This window comes from Gallus gallus, chromosome 1 (assembly GCF_016699485.2).
Source record: "Gallus gallus isolate bGalGal1 chromosome 1, bGalGal1.mat.broiler.GRCg7b, whole genome shotgun sequence".
Classification (NCBI taxonomy): Eukaryota; Metazoa; Chordata; class Aves; order Galliformes; family Phasianidae; genus Gallus; species Gallus gallus.
In genome coordinates, this window is record NC_052532.1 from 73,217,260 (window position 1) to 73,233,046 (window position 15,787).

The 15,787-nt window shown below is 41.2% G+C and overlaps 1 long non-coding RNA gene across 1 annotated transcript in view; it reads left to right on the forward strand.

Moving 5' to 3' along the window:
- Positions 1-11,637, forward strand: part of LOC121106532 — a 49,189-nt gene extending 37,552 nt beyond the window's left edge. The window contains exon 2 of the long non-coding RNA XR_005845079.2: positions 10,191-11,637. This is a non-coding gene — a long non-coding RNA (uncharacterized LOC121106532). The remainder of the gene's footprint in view (positions 1-10,190) is intronic.
- The last annotated feature ends 4,150 nt before the right edge of the window (positions 11,638-15,787 follow it).

A 15,787-nucleotide genomic window follows, 5' to 3' on the forward strand; every position in this document is an offset into this window, starting at 1 on the left:
AACAAGTGATAAGTTTGATTTTTACTTTTACTGATTTCAGCTATTGCAATATTAAAGTGTTTTAAGAAAATTTGTGGATTAAATTAAATTAAATTAAATTATCCATCCCTACAGGAAGGGTTTGAGGGAGATGCTCCTCAAGCAGTGGGGGATCATCCACTGTCTCATAATCAGGTGGGAAGGGGCAACCTCAAAGACAGCAAGGGGTAGAAACAAGTCCCTGTTCGGGGCAACAAGCGGACCAGCCCTCAGCCTGTCCCACCTTCCCAGGTGCCCTTACATAACAGGTATGAGGCTCCAGAGCTGGACTGACTGGAGGATGTGGATGTTGGGGAAAGTCCATCCGTGCAGAAGAAGTTGCCCAAGGCTGGTCAGTCTGCTCCGTTTTGCTACAGTGTCAGTCAGGAAAAAAAGAAGGGCTGTAATCATATTGTACTCCCTTCTGAGGGGAACCAAGGGCCCAGTATGCCGCTCAGATCCATCCCACAGGGAGGTATGTTGCCTGCCTGGTGCCCGGGTGAGAGATGTTGTTGGGAACATCACCTGCCTGGCTAAGTCCTCCGATTATTATCCATTACTAGTTTTCCACACTGGAAATGAAGAGGTAGGCAAAAGAAGTTCTCAGGTCATCAAAAGGGACTTCAGGGCTCTGGGAAGACTTCTGAAGAGATCGGGAGCACAAGTTGTGTTCTCCTCTGTCCTCTCAGTTGGTGACCGGGATCCACACAAAAGTAGGAGGGTGAATGGCTTTTCGAATTATGTCATACTCAGGGCTTTGGGTACTATGGCTTGAGATGCAGCCTTGAGATAGGGGGAATGCTGATGGTGGATGGGAGCCGACTAACTAGAAGGGCCACAAATATTCTTGGGAACAAGCTGGCTGGGCTGGTTAGCAGGGCTTTAAACTAGATATGATGAGGGAAGGGGCTGTACTAGGTGACAGAGAAGTGCATGGGAAGGGTGTCACCTTGGGAGGCGGTAAGGGAAAACCCCAGACTTGTCTTGGAGGTATTAGGGAGGGCTCCTCTGAGAAGGCAACAAGGCCAATAGCTAAGCTGAAGTGCCTCTATACCAATGTGAGCAGCATAGGAAATAAACAGGAGGAGCTAGAAACTGTGGTGCAATTGGAAAAGTATGACCTAACTGCTATCACGGAAACATGGTGGGATGAATCCCATGATTGAAATACTCTGATTAAGGACTACAGGCTTTTCAGAAGGGATAGACAGGGTAGGAGGGGTAGCGGAGTTGCCCTCTGTGTTAGGAAGTGGATAGATTGCAAAGAGCTGTGTGAAGAACAGCCATGCTCAGGTTGAGAGCTTGTGGGTAAAAATCAAGGATTGGTCCAGTAAAGGGCATCTAGTGGTTGGGGTCTTCTACAGGCCACCTGATCAGGAGGAGGCTGTTGACAAGGCCTTCTTGCTTCAGCTGTAGGAGGTGTCGTGCTCGCGGGCTCTTGTTCTGATGGGGAATTTCAACCACCCGAATATCTGCTGGGATAGTGGCATGGCAGGTGGCAGGCAATCCAGGAGATTCCTGGAGTCTGTCAAGGACAACTTCCTGGTCCAGGTAATAGATGGACAAACCCGAGGTGAAGCCTTACTGGACCTCGTGCTCATTAACACAGAGGAGAGCATTAGAGAGGTTAAGACTGGAGGCAGCCTGGGCTGTAGTGACCATGCCTTGGTGGAGTTTGTGATCTTGAAGAATGCAGGCCTGGCAAAAAGCAGAGCTAGGACCCTATGCTTTAGGAGAGCAAAATTATGGCTGCTTAAGGAACTGCTGAGTGGGATCCCCTGGGGAACTGTCCTTAAGGGCATGGGTACAGAACCGAGCTGGCAGCTCTTTAAGGACACCCTTCTGAGAGCAGAACAGCTCTCCATCCCCCAGCAGAAGAAATTCATCAGAGGAGGCAGGCAACAGTCATGGCTGTGCAAGGACCTGCAGCTTAAACTGAGAGAAAAGAGGGAAATGTCCAGAAAGTGGAAGCAGGGTTGTGTATCCTGGGAGGAATACAGGGCTGCTGTCTGTGTGTGTAGAGATAGGATTAGGAAAGCCAAGGCACACATGGAGCTGAACTTGGCAAGGGATGTGAAAGACAACAAGAAGCAGTTCTACAGGTACATAGGCAGGAAGAGACAGGCCAAGGAGAGTGTTCCCCCTCTGATGAAAGGTAATGGGGAGCTAGCTTCTCAGACAGAGAAAGCTGAGGTACTCAGTGAGTGCTTTGCCTCAGTCTTCGTGTGTGGTCAGGTTTCCCACGTCTGGCAGGACTATGAGCCTCTAGGTGAGGGTGTGGGGAGTGGTTTCTGTCCCACTGTAACAGTGGAACAAGTCCTAGTCCTCCTCATGAAATTGAACGTGTATAAGTCCACTGGGCCAGATGATATCTATCTTAAGGTTCTGAAAGAGATGGCTGATGTAGTTGCCAAGCCGCTCTCCATCATATTTGAAAAATCATGGCTGTCTGGTGAAGTCCCCAATGACTGGAAAAAGGGAAATGTTACTCTCATTTTTAAGAAAGGAAGAAAGGATGACCCAGGAAACTACAGGCCGGTGAGCCTCACCTCTGTGCCTGGGAAGATCATGGAGCAGATCCTCCTAGAAGCTATGTTAAGGCAAAAATGAGATAAAGAGGTGATTCAAGACAGCTAGCATGGCTTCACCAAGGGCAGATCATACCTGACCAATCTGATGGCCTTCTATGATGGAGTGACGGCTTCAGTGGGTGGGGGAAGGGTGGTGGATGTCACCTACTTGGACTTCTGCAAGGCTTTTGACATGGTCCCTCACCACATCTTTCTCTCTAAATTGGAGGGGTGTGGATTTGAAGGATGGACTGACTGATGGATTAGGAATTATCTGGCTGGACTCAGCCAAAGGGTTGTGATCAGTGATTCCGTGTAAGGGTGGAGGCCAGTCACAAGCGGTGTCCCTCGGGGGTCCATCTTGGGACTGGTGCTCTTCAACATCTTTATCAATGACATAGACAATGGCATCAAGTGCACTCAGCAAGTTTGCAGATGACACCAAGCTGAGCAGTGTAGTCAATACATTGGAAGGAAGGGAAGCCATCCAGAGGGACCTGGACAGGCTGGAGAAGTGGGCCCATGAAAACCTAATGAGGTTCAATAAGGCGAAGTGCACGGTGCTGCACTTGGGTCAGGGCAATCCCAGGTATTTATACAGACTGGGGGAAGATCTCCTTGAGAGCAGCCCTGTGAAGGACTTGAGGGTCCTGGTAGATGAGAAGCTGGACGTAAGCCAGCAGTGTGTGCTTGCAGCCCGGAAGGCCAACTGTGTTCTGGGCTGCATTTAAAAAAGGGGTGGCCAGCAGGAAGAGGGAGGTGATTGTCTCCCTCTACTCAGCTCTTGCGAGACCCCATCTGGAGTACTGTGTCCAGGCCTGGGACCACCAGTACAGGAAGGACATGGAGCTCTTGGACTGGGTCCAGAGGAGGGCCACTAAGATGATCAAAGGCTTAGAGCACCTTTCCTATGAGGAAAGGTTGAGGGAACTGGGTTTGTTTAGCTTGGAGAAGAGAAGTCTCTGGGGAGACTTCATTGTGGCCTTCCAGTACTTGAAGGGAGCATATAAACAGGAGGGGGAATGGTTGTTTACAAGGGTGGAAAGTGATAGGACAAGGGGAAATTGTTGTCTTCTGCAACTGCAATGTTGGCCTCCTGTGTTAGCCCTCTTGCGCACACTGACCAATTACCTGATCAGGGCCAAATGACTGCAGACGCACACCAGTATGATGAGCAGCAAAATGGCGTCTACTCACTACTAAGCACAGCTTATATACCTTTACTAAGCTATCATGCCCTGTCCTGATTCGTCCGTACTGGATGTTAGCCCCTTACTAATATTCCTTATTTGACTCCTATTGTCTCCTCATTCCTTCATCTTCTTATCTTGTTTACTTCGTTAGCAAGGACAGTCTGTCTGAGGACAACAGCACCCTTTCACTGTGCTTAGGGAGAGGCCTATCCCGTACAGCACGTATCCCTGTCAAGCGCCTACTGCAACAGGGAATGGTCTTAAACTGAGACAGGGGAGGTTTAGGTTGGATATTAGCAGGGAATTTTTCATACAGAGGGTGGTGACACACTGGAACAGGTTGCCCAAGGAGGTTGTGGATGCCCCATTGCTGGAGGCATTCAAGGCCAGGCTGGATGTGGCTCTGGGCAGCCTGGTCTGGTGGTTGGCAACCCTGCACACAGCAGGGGGGTTGAAACTAGATGATCATTGTGGTCCTTTTCAACCCAGGCCATTCTATGATTCTACGATTCTACAATTCTACGATTCTATGATAAATTAAATATCTGTCTCAGCAGAATAGACTAGGTTTTCTGCTGTCCACCTTGACAAAACTTTTGCCCCATATTTTGCAGCTGTATCAGCCAGGTTCTGAAAACTACTGGCTCCTAAACTAGGACAGAGTACCATTATCTTAGTCCTGGTTTCAACTCAAGTATTCTCAGTTTCAGGTTGTTGCAGTCCACTTTTAAGGAGAATTTCCCCCCAACAAGCATATCCATAGGAGAATATCTACTTCATAGGAGAATTAGGAGAATATCTATTCATAGGAGAATATCACTTCTAAAGATGATAAATACTTAAATGAACACAGAAAAATAAAGTCTACACACAGTTTTAATTTAAATTGTTGCAGATATCTGACAACTAGAACAACCTGCCTAACCAAGCTATAGAATAGACAAGGAGAATATTAAGGGGCAGTTAAGAATTTCCTAGTTTCTCTTCTGCTTTTTTTCTAGCCACAGCTGGCTGAAATTCTGAGCTCAAGATGCAGTCAACTAGTATAGCAAGTGATTCCCACAGATCTGTGTTAGAGGGACAATAGCAGAATTTATCAGATGTATGTGGATATTTCCATGGATTTTCAAGAGCTTTGCTCCATACATTAACTTTTTCTCTATATGAATATAAGCATGCAACAAAGGCAGCTTGGGACACAAAAGGCTTTTCTCACATAAATCATGAGTCAGAGCTAAAGTTTTGCACTGGATCATTCAGGAAATTTTGATATCACCTAGATTTGAATTTTTTCATGACTGCTTTTGTTACTTCCAAAGTCAAGGGCTTGCAGTTAGAGAAGTCTTGAATCTATGCAAGGTTTCATCTTGTAATTCCACTGAGTAACTCTATTTTTGCCTTTGATCTGAAACAATGCATTATTTGCAAAAGACTTAGTAGAAATTTCTTACTTTTCTGTAACATTGACAAATTGAGGGAAAAACATGATGCAGATAAAGCACTGTTTAGGCAAGAAGAATGAAGCATAATATCTGTATGATTAAAATATCTGAATACATTTGCTCTCGTATGTTAAAATGCAGGAAAGATATCAAATCCAGAATAGCTACAGGAAAGAATGGATTTACTATGTGTATAAATATGCTAAAATTTTGAACATCTAGTGGTGAAAATAAGATATGCAAATAGTCTTGACCATTTCTCACATCTTTTACCTTCATTTACCTCCCCAGATTTTAATTATTTTGTGTGCTATAGGGGAAGACATCTGTTTTCTCTAACTTCCATTGGAGTGCCTGAGGAGCTGTGATGTGCCACTGCCACTTCTGGCAGCTGTGAGCTCCTTTATTCCCCTCTGCCTCTAGCCTAGGATGATCCTGCATCACAAATCGTGTAGACAAGGAGAGTGTTCTGGGAAAGTGTGACTGCATTTGTGCTACACTCATTCTTTACCATCCAATTTGGCTACTGGTCAGGACAAGATACAAGGTCAGATTCACTGAACTACACTTTTGTATTCACAGAGATTTTTAAGCTTTCCCAGAAACTCCTGGTTTATTTTGATATTGCATACAGTAATCAACAAATGTGTAGGACACCCAGACCATGAAGATACTCATCAGGGTATGTTCATGAAATGGGAAGCACATGCTTGCTGCTTGTCCCCTGGAACCCTTACTGGGTTCTGTCAGAGCAGCTATAAAATGGCCAAGAGCAGCATTTCTGCTCAGCAGAAAAGAGCCTGTAACACAGATAGAGGGATTACAGGGCTCATGTATGAGACTCAGACAAGTGGAAGAGCAATAGTGAAAGATACTTAATCCATGTCTCATACATGTTTGGAAACATCTAAACCACAGAGCCTTTTTTGTGCAGGGTAAGAGGTGGATGCTAACCCGTGTTTTTTCCATAGCATGGACTGACTAGCAAATGTGCCATGGGTAAAGGCTGGATGATGAAACAAAATTATGGGTTATGTAGCAATTGCAAAACTGCAACAGAATAGCTTGGCTGTGAGAAAGATTTTTCAGTACAGCTTTCCATGATTATAATAAAGCTGTACGAAGAATCAAAAAAGCCACATGGCTTCATACACTACATATTCCAATACTTTTGTCCAGAGCAGTCTGCAAATGTCCCTGTAGTGACAGGAATACTGTAATTCCTCACCAGTTTTCCCTTCTGAATTGAATGCTATTGCTCCACAGTGTAAGCCCTCTAAATATTATTTCCCCTTCTAGTTTTATACTTTCCAAGCTCTGTACAGCTTTACCTTTTTGCTTCAGCCCCCTTCTTCAGCTGTCATAGTTATTATTAAGTTAGGCTGCAGACAAATGGTTGGCTGAATCCCTGAAGCAAGTTATGACAGACATGCATAGAACAAATACAAGCATACACACCCTCAACCGCCCATAGCATGGAGAAGATGCTGTCAAAGCTCAGCAATTACTGCTCCTTGCTGCATCAAACTTTGACACATAATAACATGCTCTGGCCTAGTTGGGAGTGTCCCACTAATCCTAGATATTTTTTAGTCTTTAAGTGAAACAAATACAAGAAGCTGACACATCTCCAGATTGCATTAAAATCTGGAAAAGAAAACTTGAAACAATAATAAAGTACATTTATTGGAGTTTATTGGGTTTTATTAACTCCTTGTGCAAACAATATCAGATTCATAAAGTATTGCAGTGATGTATTTGATTCTTGGATTTCTGAGCAAAATTTTATAAATCCAGGTTACAGACATAGGCAGATGTAGATAGACAGATGCACAAGTTTCTAAATGCTCTGCTTTTCTGTTAGATATAATATCATCAGAGAATAATGGCCTAAGTGATTAGGGTCATGGGAGATTTCCTGTGTCCTTTGCCTTGTCATGTTAAAAACTTCCTCTGCAACTGTAGTAATTTTATTTCGAGCCTAGTTTTTAATACTGATCAGTCTCATACAATTCTAGAACCAGTTCCAAGAGGACCCAACTATCCATTTAGCTTTCAAAGCTGGATATTTCTGAAAGTTCCTACTCAAAGTTTGGTCCAGTTCTCTTTTGAGGGGTTTGCTCTTTCTCCCAGCTACAGAATAGGAATGATAAATTCTTTCTTCAGAATGATGACACAGAAAAATTGGCAAGGCATTAAGATATTGTGTAGTCATACAAATGCCTAGGAGTTGAGACAGCTCACTGAGGTTAGATTCAAAAGAGAGCAGTTTCTTATAATTAGCTGATATAGAGTTAGGATTTTAACAGGAGTGTTATCTAGCATGTCAGGATGATCACAGAGTACTTTAACTCTGTTTTAATTCACATCCATAAAAGTATGTCATTTTGTTATGTTCTTAAAGTTTCTCATTTCTTCAGCTATGGGAATAATTCTTAGCACAGTGAAGCCACCACTGAATGTTAACAGTATTTGAATGGATGCTTTGCTAAGCAAGTACATGAATTACACAGGGAATTTCTTCTGGAAGTGTACCTGTGGAACCAGAAAGCATTTCTCACCATGGCCATACTTTCTGCTTTATTTAGAAATCTTTAAATTGAGCCATTCTCTGTTTGATCTGTTATCTGTTCCCAAGACCATCCTCCCATCCATTTAGGGAAGGGAAGTTAGCTTTTTCTGTTTAAATATAAAACCAGGTTCACCTCAGACCATTCATATTCCCTAACAAATGGTCCTTGTATGAATTATAGCATATTAAAATTCCAAGATTACTAATTTGCTTTGTTTGAGCCTGACTGACTGGTTACCATTCCTCAGAACTGTTAATAGTATTAACAAATAAATAGCGAGCTGATCTTTGAGCTTTCTCAGCAGGAAAACCATTTTATAATGGTATTCAGCTAAAATGTCCAAAGTAGATTCTAGATTTCAAGAAAATGCACTTATCAAAACCAGATAAAACATAGAAGAAAGTGTTGAATTAATTCTCCCCCGAAAAACTAAAAAGTAAACTTTTACAGAAGAGCTGTCTGCAATGAAGCCTTCAGACAGATTTCTCTTGCTTGCAAATAGAAAGAAATGCTTTTGCTGTTGTGGGACTGTGTGTCTGATTTTTCCTTCATCCTACATCTGTTTCATAACATCTGTGGACACTGTTTTCAAGAATGTAAGTAGGAATCATAACTCCCTCCCCCCCCCCCCCAAAAAAAAGAATCAGTCAGTGTAATATAAGGGTCTGTGAAACACTACTTGATAAAGAAATCTCTATCTGTTGTAACAACAGGCTCATAGGTATCTTCAAGAAAGTGTATAAGATAAATACAATACTGATAAGCAAACACTACAGCCTGAAATATAGCTCTTTTGTTAATTTACCTATGGATATTGTAGGAACAATAATTCTTACTCTGCAACACTACCCAATGTTCTGTGCAAGAGGGAAGGCAAGAATTGCTGCAAGCTTTTGAGATGCTCTAGGAACTTTTTATTTTTATTTTATTTTATTTTATTTTATTTTATTTTATTTTACTGTTTGGACAGAGAAAAAGGTGAAGGAAGAGCATTTTAAATATATAATTGCAACAGCTACCCAAAAAGAAATAGCCTTTCGGTGATGTTCGAGACAGCAACTGCTTTTCTAATGTTATATTAGCATAACAGTAATGGAAAATATACCTCAGTGGGAAAAAGGAAAATGTATGTTTCATCATGGAAGGCGTGGCAAAAGATTTTGCAAATTAAATCATAAATCAGTCAATTTTAACTTCAATTAGCCTATCCAAAAACACTCCTATTAAAAAAGCCCCTCAGTTCTAAGTTTAAAGAAGGCCATATATCATTGCTTAATCACAGATTTTAGTACCTTAAAATAAAATATCCTGCTAGTAGTGCCCACCATGTTGGCTTATGAGTGCAGTTAATAAGGAGTTTGCCAACCATTTTTGAAGTAAAAACCATGCAGGTATTACTCTTTAAGTAAAAAATACACTAGAGGCCTTGAATATAAATTCTATCATGATCTACGTCAATGCTTAATCAATTTATTTCATACTCACAAAATGGATAGCATATGTGTTAGCTTTTGGTCCCTTTCTGAACATATATAGTAGAACATACCACCTATCTGACAAATATAACTGTTAATTATTGAGCAAATTTACTCCAGTGTTTTAATGAAAGCAAAATTTCTTATTTTCTGTTGTGACAGTATGTCAGGTTACTCAGGGCTCTGTGCACAGTGTAGAGGATGTGTCGAACAAGTCAAGATGCTGGAGCAGTTAGAAAGTTCTTAGAAATGGAAGCTGAATTCTTTTCCAATTTGCAGCAATGTTGTGTATCACAGACATCAACCCCACATATTTACTTCAATATAAAGCTTACAACCCCTATTTCAGAGCAAATCATCTACACCTGAGATGGTCTCTTGAAACTAACAATGCATGTGTGCCAGATAACAAAAAAATTCTGTTTCTGAATTCAGGTGGTTAAGAGAACAGAAAGTCTGTAGAAACACTGCAGAAAAAGTGACTCCACTGTGTGCCTTTCACTGGTGACAAAGGTGAGAGCATTAGGGACTTTTACTAATTCTGAATGCCAACATCTCGCTCAAGGAAGGGAGTCCACCACACTTTATGCCTTCTGCTCATCATCCAGAGCACCCAACTTTTAATTACTGCTTGTTATCAGCCAGTATGTAACCTGCTTCTCTGCAAATCCCTGCAGTTTAACCATGACCATCTACACCCATTACTCAGTATTGTTAGCACCCCAAAGCCCACGCCTCTAGTGGGACAAGGGAAGTGCATAGATGGGAGGAACTGTGGCTCAGATATGCATCATGATGTCTCTGTTGCTGAGATTTTTCTCAGCATATCGTGAAGGACTTCTGCTGGTCTTCCTTGGGGAAACCGTGATTGATCATGCTGAACAAGCTGTTTTGGTTTTTTTTTCCTGTCTTTTCTCAGACATGAATATTAACATGGACATCCTTCTCTCCAAATTGGAAAGATCGATTTGATGGGTGGATTGTTCCATGGATGAGGAACTGGTTGTAAGATCATACCCAGAGAGTGGTGGTCAGTGGCTCAATGTCCAGATGGAGGTTGGTAATGAGAGGTGTCCCTCAGAGGTCTGTACTCGGACTGATACTCTGTAATATCTTCATCAACAACGTTGACAGTGGAATCAAGTACACTCTCAGAAAGTTTGAGGATGATACTAAGAAGTGTGGTGTGGTCAAAACACCTGAGGGAAAAGATGCCATGCAGAGAGGCTCGAGCAGTGGGCCTAGGAGAATCTCAAGAGTTCTCAAGGTTCAACAAAGCCAAGCGCAAGGTCTTGCATCTGGATTGCAGAAACCCTCACTATCAATACAGGCTGCAAGGTAAAAGGATAGAGCACAGCTATGATGAAAAGGACTTGGGCTTGAATGGTGAATGCTAAGTTCAACATGAGCCAGCCCTTGCAACCCAGAAAGCCAATCTTACTGTGCATCAAAAAGAATAATGGTCAGCAGTTCAAGGGAGATGATCCTGCCTCTCTACTTTGCGCTGATGAGATCTCATCTGGAGTACTGTATCCAGATGTGGAGTTTTCAGTACAGGAAAGACATAGACTTGTTGGAGTGCATCCAGAGAAGGGCCACAAAGATAATCAGAGGACTGGAACACCTCTCCTATGAGGACAGACTGAGACAACTGGGGCTGTTCACCGTGGAGAAGAGAAGTCTCCATCAGGACCTGTTTGTGGTCTTTCAGTTTCTAAAGGAGGGCTGTAAGAAAGAAGGGGACAGACTCTTTAGCAGGACCTGTTGTGATAGGATGGGGGGAAATGGTTTCAAACTAAAAGAGGGGAGATTTAGATTGGATATAAGGATTTTTATTTATTTATTTGTTTATTTATTACAATAAGGGTAATTAAACACTGGAAGAAGTTTCCTAGAGATGTGGTTGATGCCCTATCCTTGGAGACATTCAAGATCAGACTGGAGGGGGCTCTGAGCAACTTGATCTAGCTGTGGATGTCCCTGTTCATTGCAGGGGAGTTGGACTAGACAACCTTTAAGAGCTTTCTAACTCAAATGACTCCATGATTCCATGAGATTTATGTTGAACAAACTTTCTCCCAAGACCTTGGGAGCTTAAAGCAAGTACATGATTCCATCACTTTGTTCTGTGGTAATAGGAGGTTCCTCATGGCAAAGTGGAAGAGTAATGAAAGATTCACTATTTCTTGTCAGTCTCACTGCAGACATTAATAATTAGCTATCTCTAAGCTACTCTGAGATTCAGCCAATATTACACTAAGCTCTGTAGTTATTGAGGTGAATCTGCTTTGGGGAAAAGAAGCTCTTTAAATAACTGTCTTCCAATATAATGTCTTCTTCAATAAAATAAATTTGGTCTCCAAATATCATGGTCATCTGCAACTTCAGTTTTCTTCTGAGTACCAAATATTTCTGATTAAAAATAAATAAATAAAGCATCCTTTCTATTTACATTTGGGAAAAAGAAGAATAAGGCTAGCCTTGCAGTTCCTTTATTAAACATCATGATTACTCCGTAAGTAGTAGTCCTTGTAATTCCAAATTTCTTATATTTAGCTATCCATTTCATTTGAGAAAGCTATAGTTCATTAAAATCAGGACAAAACTAAAAATTTATAAAACTAAGTCTTTATACCTTAGGCTTGATATTGAGTGACATTTTGTGGTCTGATATTGGCTAAAGATCCAAAACTTGTTTTCAGTGGAAAGTTCAACAAATCCCTTCTGACTTTATAAACTATTAATCTTCAAAGACCTTCATTGTTCTAACACACTCTGCATTCTCACCAGGCACAGAGCACTGTGGTCAGAACAAGCTCTGTGCCTGTGGAGAAGACTGCAAAGTTATTGTTTGATTCTGTTGTAATTCTCCTTTTAGTATGTATAGATTTCTGCATGCAGCTTCCTTTTGTTTCATATCTGGGGTTGGATTTTCTTTTAGTCATTAATTTTTTTATTTAGTTTTCTCCATTTTTCTTATGCTTTTTCCTCTTTATGATGTTGTTGTCTGCTTCAAAGGGAGTTGGATTTCTTTCATAGTTTGTTTCAAAAGCTGGCTTTCTTTCATAGTATATTTTTAAGTGTTTATCAGCTTTGACTTTTATACTTTATAGTGGTTGAAAAAAGTTATTTGCTGCTAATGAAAGGTACCAGACCATGACAGCGCTGGAGACAGAAATCCTCCCTTTCTGCTTCCCTTAGAGTACCTCTTATAAATGTGCAGCACAAAGTAATTCTATAAGGTCTTCCATCTTCACAACTACCTCAAATACTTCATAATTCTCTCTCTGCTAAGAAAAGAAAAATACCTTCTACTTTCATGGAAGGATGGTGTGAAGGTATTCATTAATTACACAGTCATTCAAAGTCCATACATGATCTTCAGAGTGTTGCTGATACCCTCTGAGGGGAGACAATTAAGCAGACAAAAAGGAACTTCAGAGGCAATATCCAAATAATTTGTCCAAGGCAGCAAAGTGGAAGACAGTGTCATAGCCACAAAATGAAATCATAAGGATTTGTTTTGTCTTTAGTGTTCACGTATGGGTATAGCAAGTAGAAATAAAGAACTTAATTCTTCTACCATAAGGTATGTTTTACCAGTTCTCAATGATACTGGAGTTGGTATGCCAGATAAAATGAGAAAACTGTCTCTTGTATGGTGTTAATATCATCATATATGAAGAACAGCCAGAGCAATCATGAGGAAACACAGAACATCACTATTCTGCCTTACCATCATATTTCTTTCACAGAATTTAGGTTGCTTCCTCCTTTCTGAATCTGAAGTAGTCATTCTCCTCTCCTCTCCTCTCCTCTCCTCTCCTCTCCTCTCCTCTCCTCTCCTCTCCTCTCCTCTCCTCTCCTCTCCTCTCCTCTCCTCTCCTCTCCTCTCCTCTCCTCTCCTCTCCTCTCTCCTTTCTAAATCTCAGTCTCTAAATCTCTTAATTTTTATTTTGATTTGGCAGTACACTTCAGTAGGAGAAATAGCTAGACTTTATCTTTGGGGATACTCAAGTTTGCTGCTTCCATCACAGAAAAGACATACAACTTCAGTGATTCACACAGTAGGCACAGAAGACAGGACTAAATGCCCTTTGCATAGTAAATAGCTGTTCCCATTACTCCTTGCGTAGTGTGGAAGAAAGCCCTTATTTTCTTTGCTTCAATAAATCTTTAAAGCATTAATTATAGAGTTCTGAGAATTAAGCTCAGAAAACTCAAGGATGAAACAGAACAGAAAGACATGAACTCTGGAACATAGCATGTTTGTATTTGTATTATTATATCAGCTAACATCCATTGCATCAGCTTTGTATGTCATCTCTCAGTAGAAAGACTTCTCCCTTCAGGTGGTTGAGACCACCCAGGTCAATGGGAAATTACCTTGGGATATACGGTCATCTCAGGCATGCACATAGAACAGGAGCTTCACTACTGTTCCTGAAAATTAAATTCATACTCATAAAAGGGTCTCGAGACAGCAGATCTGGATACCCAAGCATTTCCAGGAGTTTCTTAGGACTCTGTTGTATATGCCACCAGTGAGAGTAAAGAGCAGCTGTTAATTATTTTTCCCCTCTGTGTAAGCAATAAAAACTCTTAGTTTACCTTGAAGCCTCCCTAACTGACTCGCTAACATTGCCAGTGAATCCCATACAATCCTGCATTCTGCCTACTTGAAAGTCAGCAGTGGATTCAAGCATCACAAGATATTCCAAGTCTGTGTGGTCACCCCATTCATTACTCATGAAAGAGACAGTAAGAAACCCAAATCTCAGAGGACCATCTCATCTTTACTTTGCTCTGTTTGTTTGTTTCTTCTGCCACAACACAAGCAGTAGACCAGGCAGTCTCAGAGGATGCCACAGTCCTTGAGACTAGGTTTTCTAGAAAGGACATTCAACTTCTGGGTTGCCTTGAGCCTTGTTTTTTGAATTAGCTAAGCCCAGATTTTTCTCCCCTCCACTAAACCTTCTTTCTTGACATGGAATCTAATAGAAGAAAAGTAAAAATATCTAAGTTTATTTATTTAATACATAAAAATAATAACACTGTACATAAATAAGAAAGGAAAGGCAGTTCCTATAAATTTCTGAAAGCTTCTGAAAATAGTCTCGGGATGCAGCCAAAATTAATACACTTATGTAGCCAAAGTTTCCCTGAAAGCATCTGTACCTGAATGTCTGTACAAGTAAAATTGTGCAAATAACTACAACCATTTTTCTGGCCAAAACTCTCCTGCATCTCAACAAATGAAGTTCCCTTTTTTCTTACTGGAAAGATAGCAGCAACTTTTTCCCCCAAAACCTATTCCGAACTGTTCTGATTAGAAAAATATAGGTTGTTTTATTGAAGTTTTTATTACCGTTGTTTTCTATTCAGAGCAGTAGCCAGCTGCCACCACTTGACTATTCAAGGCACAGACTTACAAGCACTGATGGCTTTAGCACACTGTGGTCATCTGGTAGAGTCTGCAGCCAAGTACAGGGAGTGGTGGGATAGATCATTAAATCCAATGACTCAAACTACACATTTCAGGGTCCAAAAAATCAGTGCAAACTTCCCTTCTTCTGTAGTATAATGGATTGCTAATTGAGATAATGTGAGACAGCAACATACTGGGAGGGATCATACATGGGAGAAGTAACATCACAAATTGTAGCTTATTTCAAGTGGGTTTTTCTGTCAGTGTCCAAAGACAGATGAGATACAGTGTTAATTGACTAAAGCCACAAAGAGAGGCTGTGGCACCTAGAATATTAAGAAGGTGTGAGTCAGTACAGCACTGCATATGCTTCTCTAGCAAGTGCTCTGTACTGAAAGAAGCCCTGGCAGAAAAGTACCCTGGACATCGCCTCCATTTATGAACTACCAAATGACTTGAGATCAGATACAGCTTGTGGCAAACAGCTCTCTCATGTGTTGTTCTCTGCTTGGAGAGGTGCTGTGTATTCCTGCTTCCAGTCTTCCAGTAATCTGTTTATGAGCATCCTGGCAGCTCTGCAAAGCTTAGCTTGTGACTCCAGGAAAAAGACAGATTCAGAGAAAGAAGGGTTCAGAAGAAGGAAGGAGAAATTGTAGTTTGTAAAGGTTTGTTTGCAGTTCATTTGCAGTTCATTTCTATGGAGAAATAGAGGTCAGTCATGAATTGCTGTGAGTTCTTGTTGGTGTCACTCTTGTTACTCTTGCTATGCACTGCTCTTTGAAAGACTTCTATTTTGATAACTTCTATTACCAGAAGAGTGATATTTTTCACATCATTTGTATTTAATTTTATAAATATGAGCAAATAAATAAATAAAATACCTCCTCAGTCAAACAGAAGCTCTTTCTCCCAACTGCTTTCATTAAAAGTTAAGTAAACAGATGGGTTTCCTGGCATGTCTGAAGTGGATGGATGTATCATATTGCAGGCAATTGCTCTCTATATCATCCAGGCAGGGTTCACATCTTTGATGTACGGAAGACAGCACTTAAGTTAAATTTCTTGGTAGCCCTGAAATCACACACAGT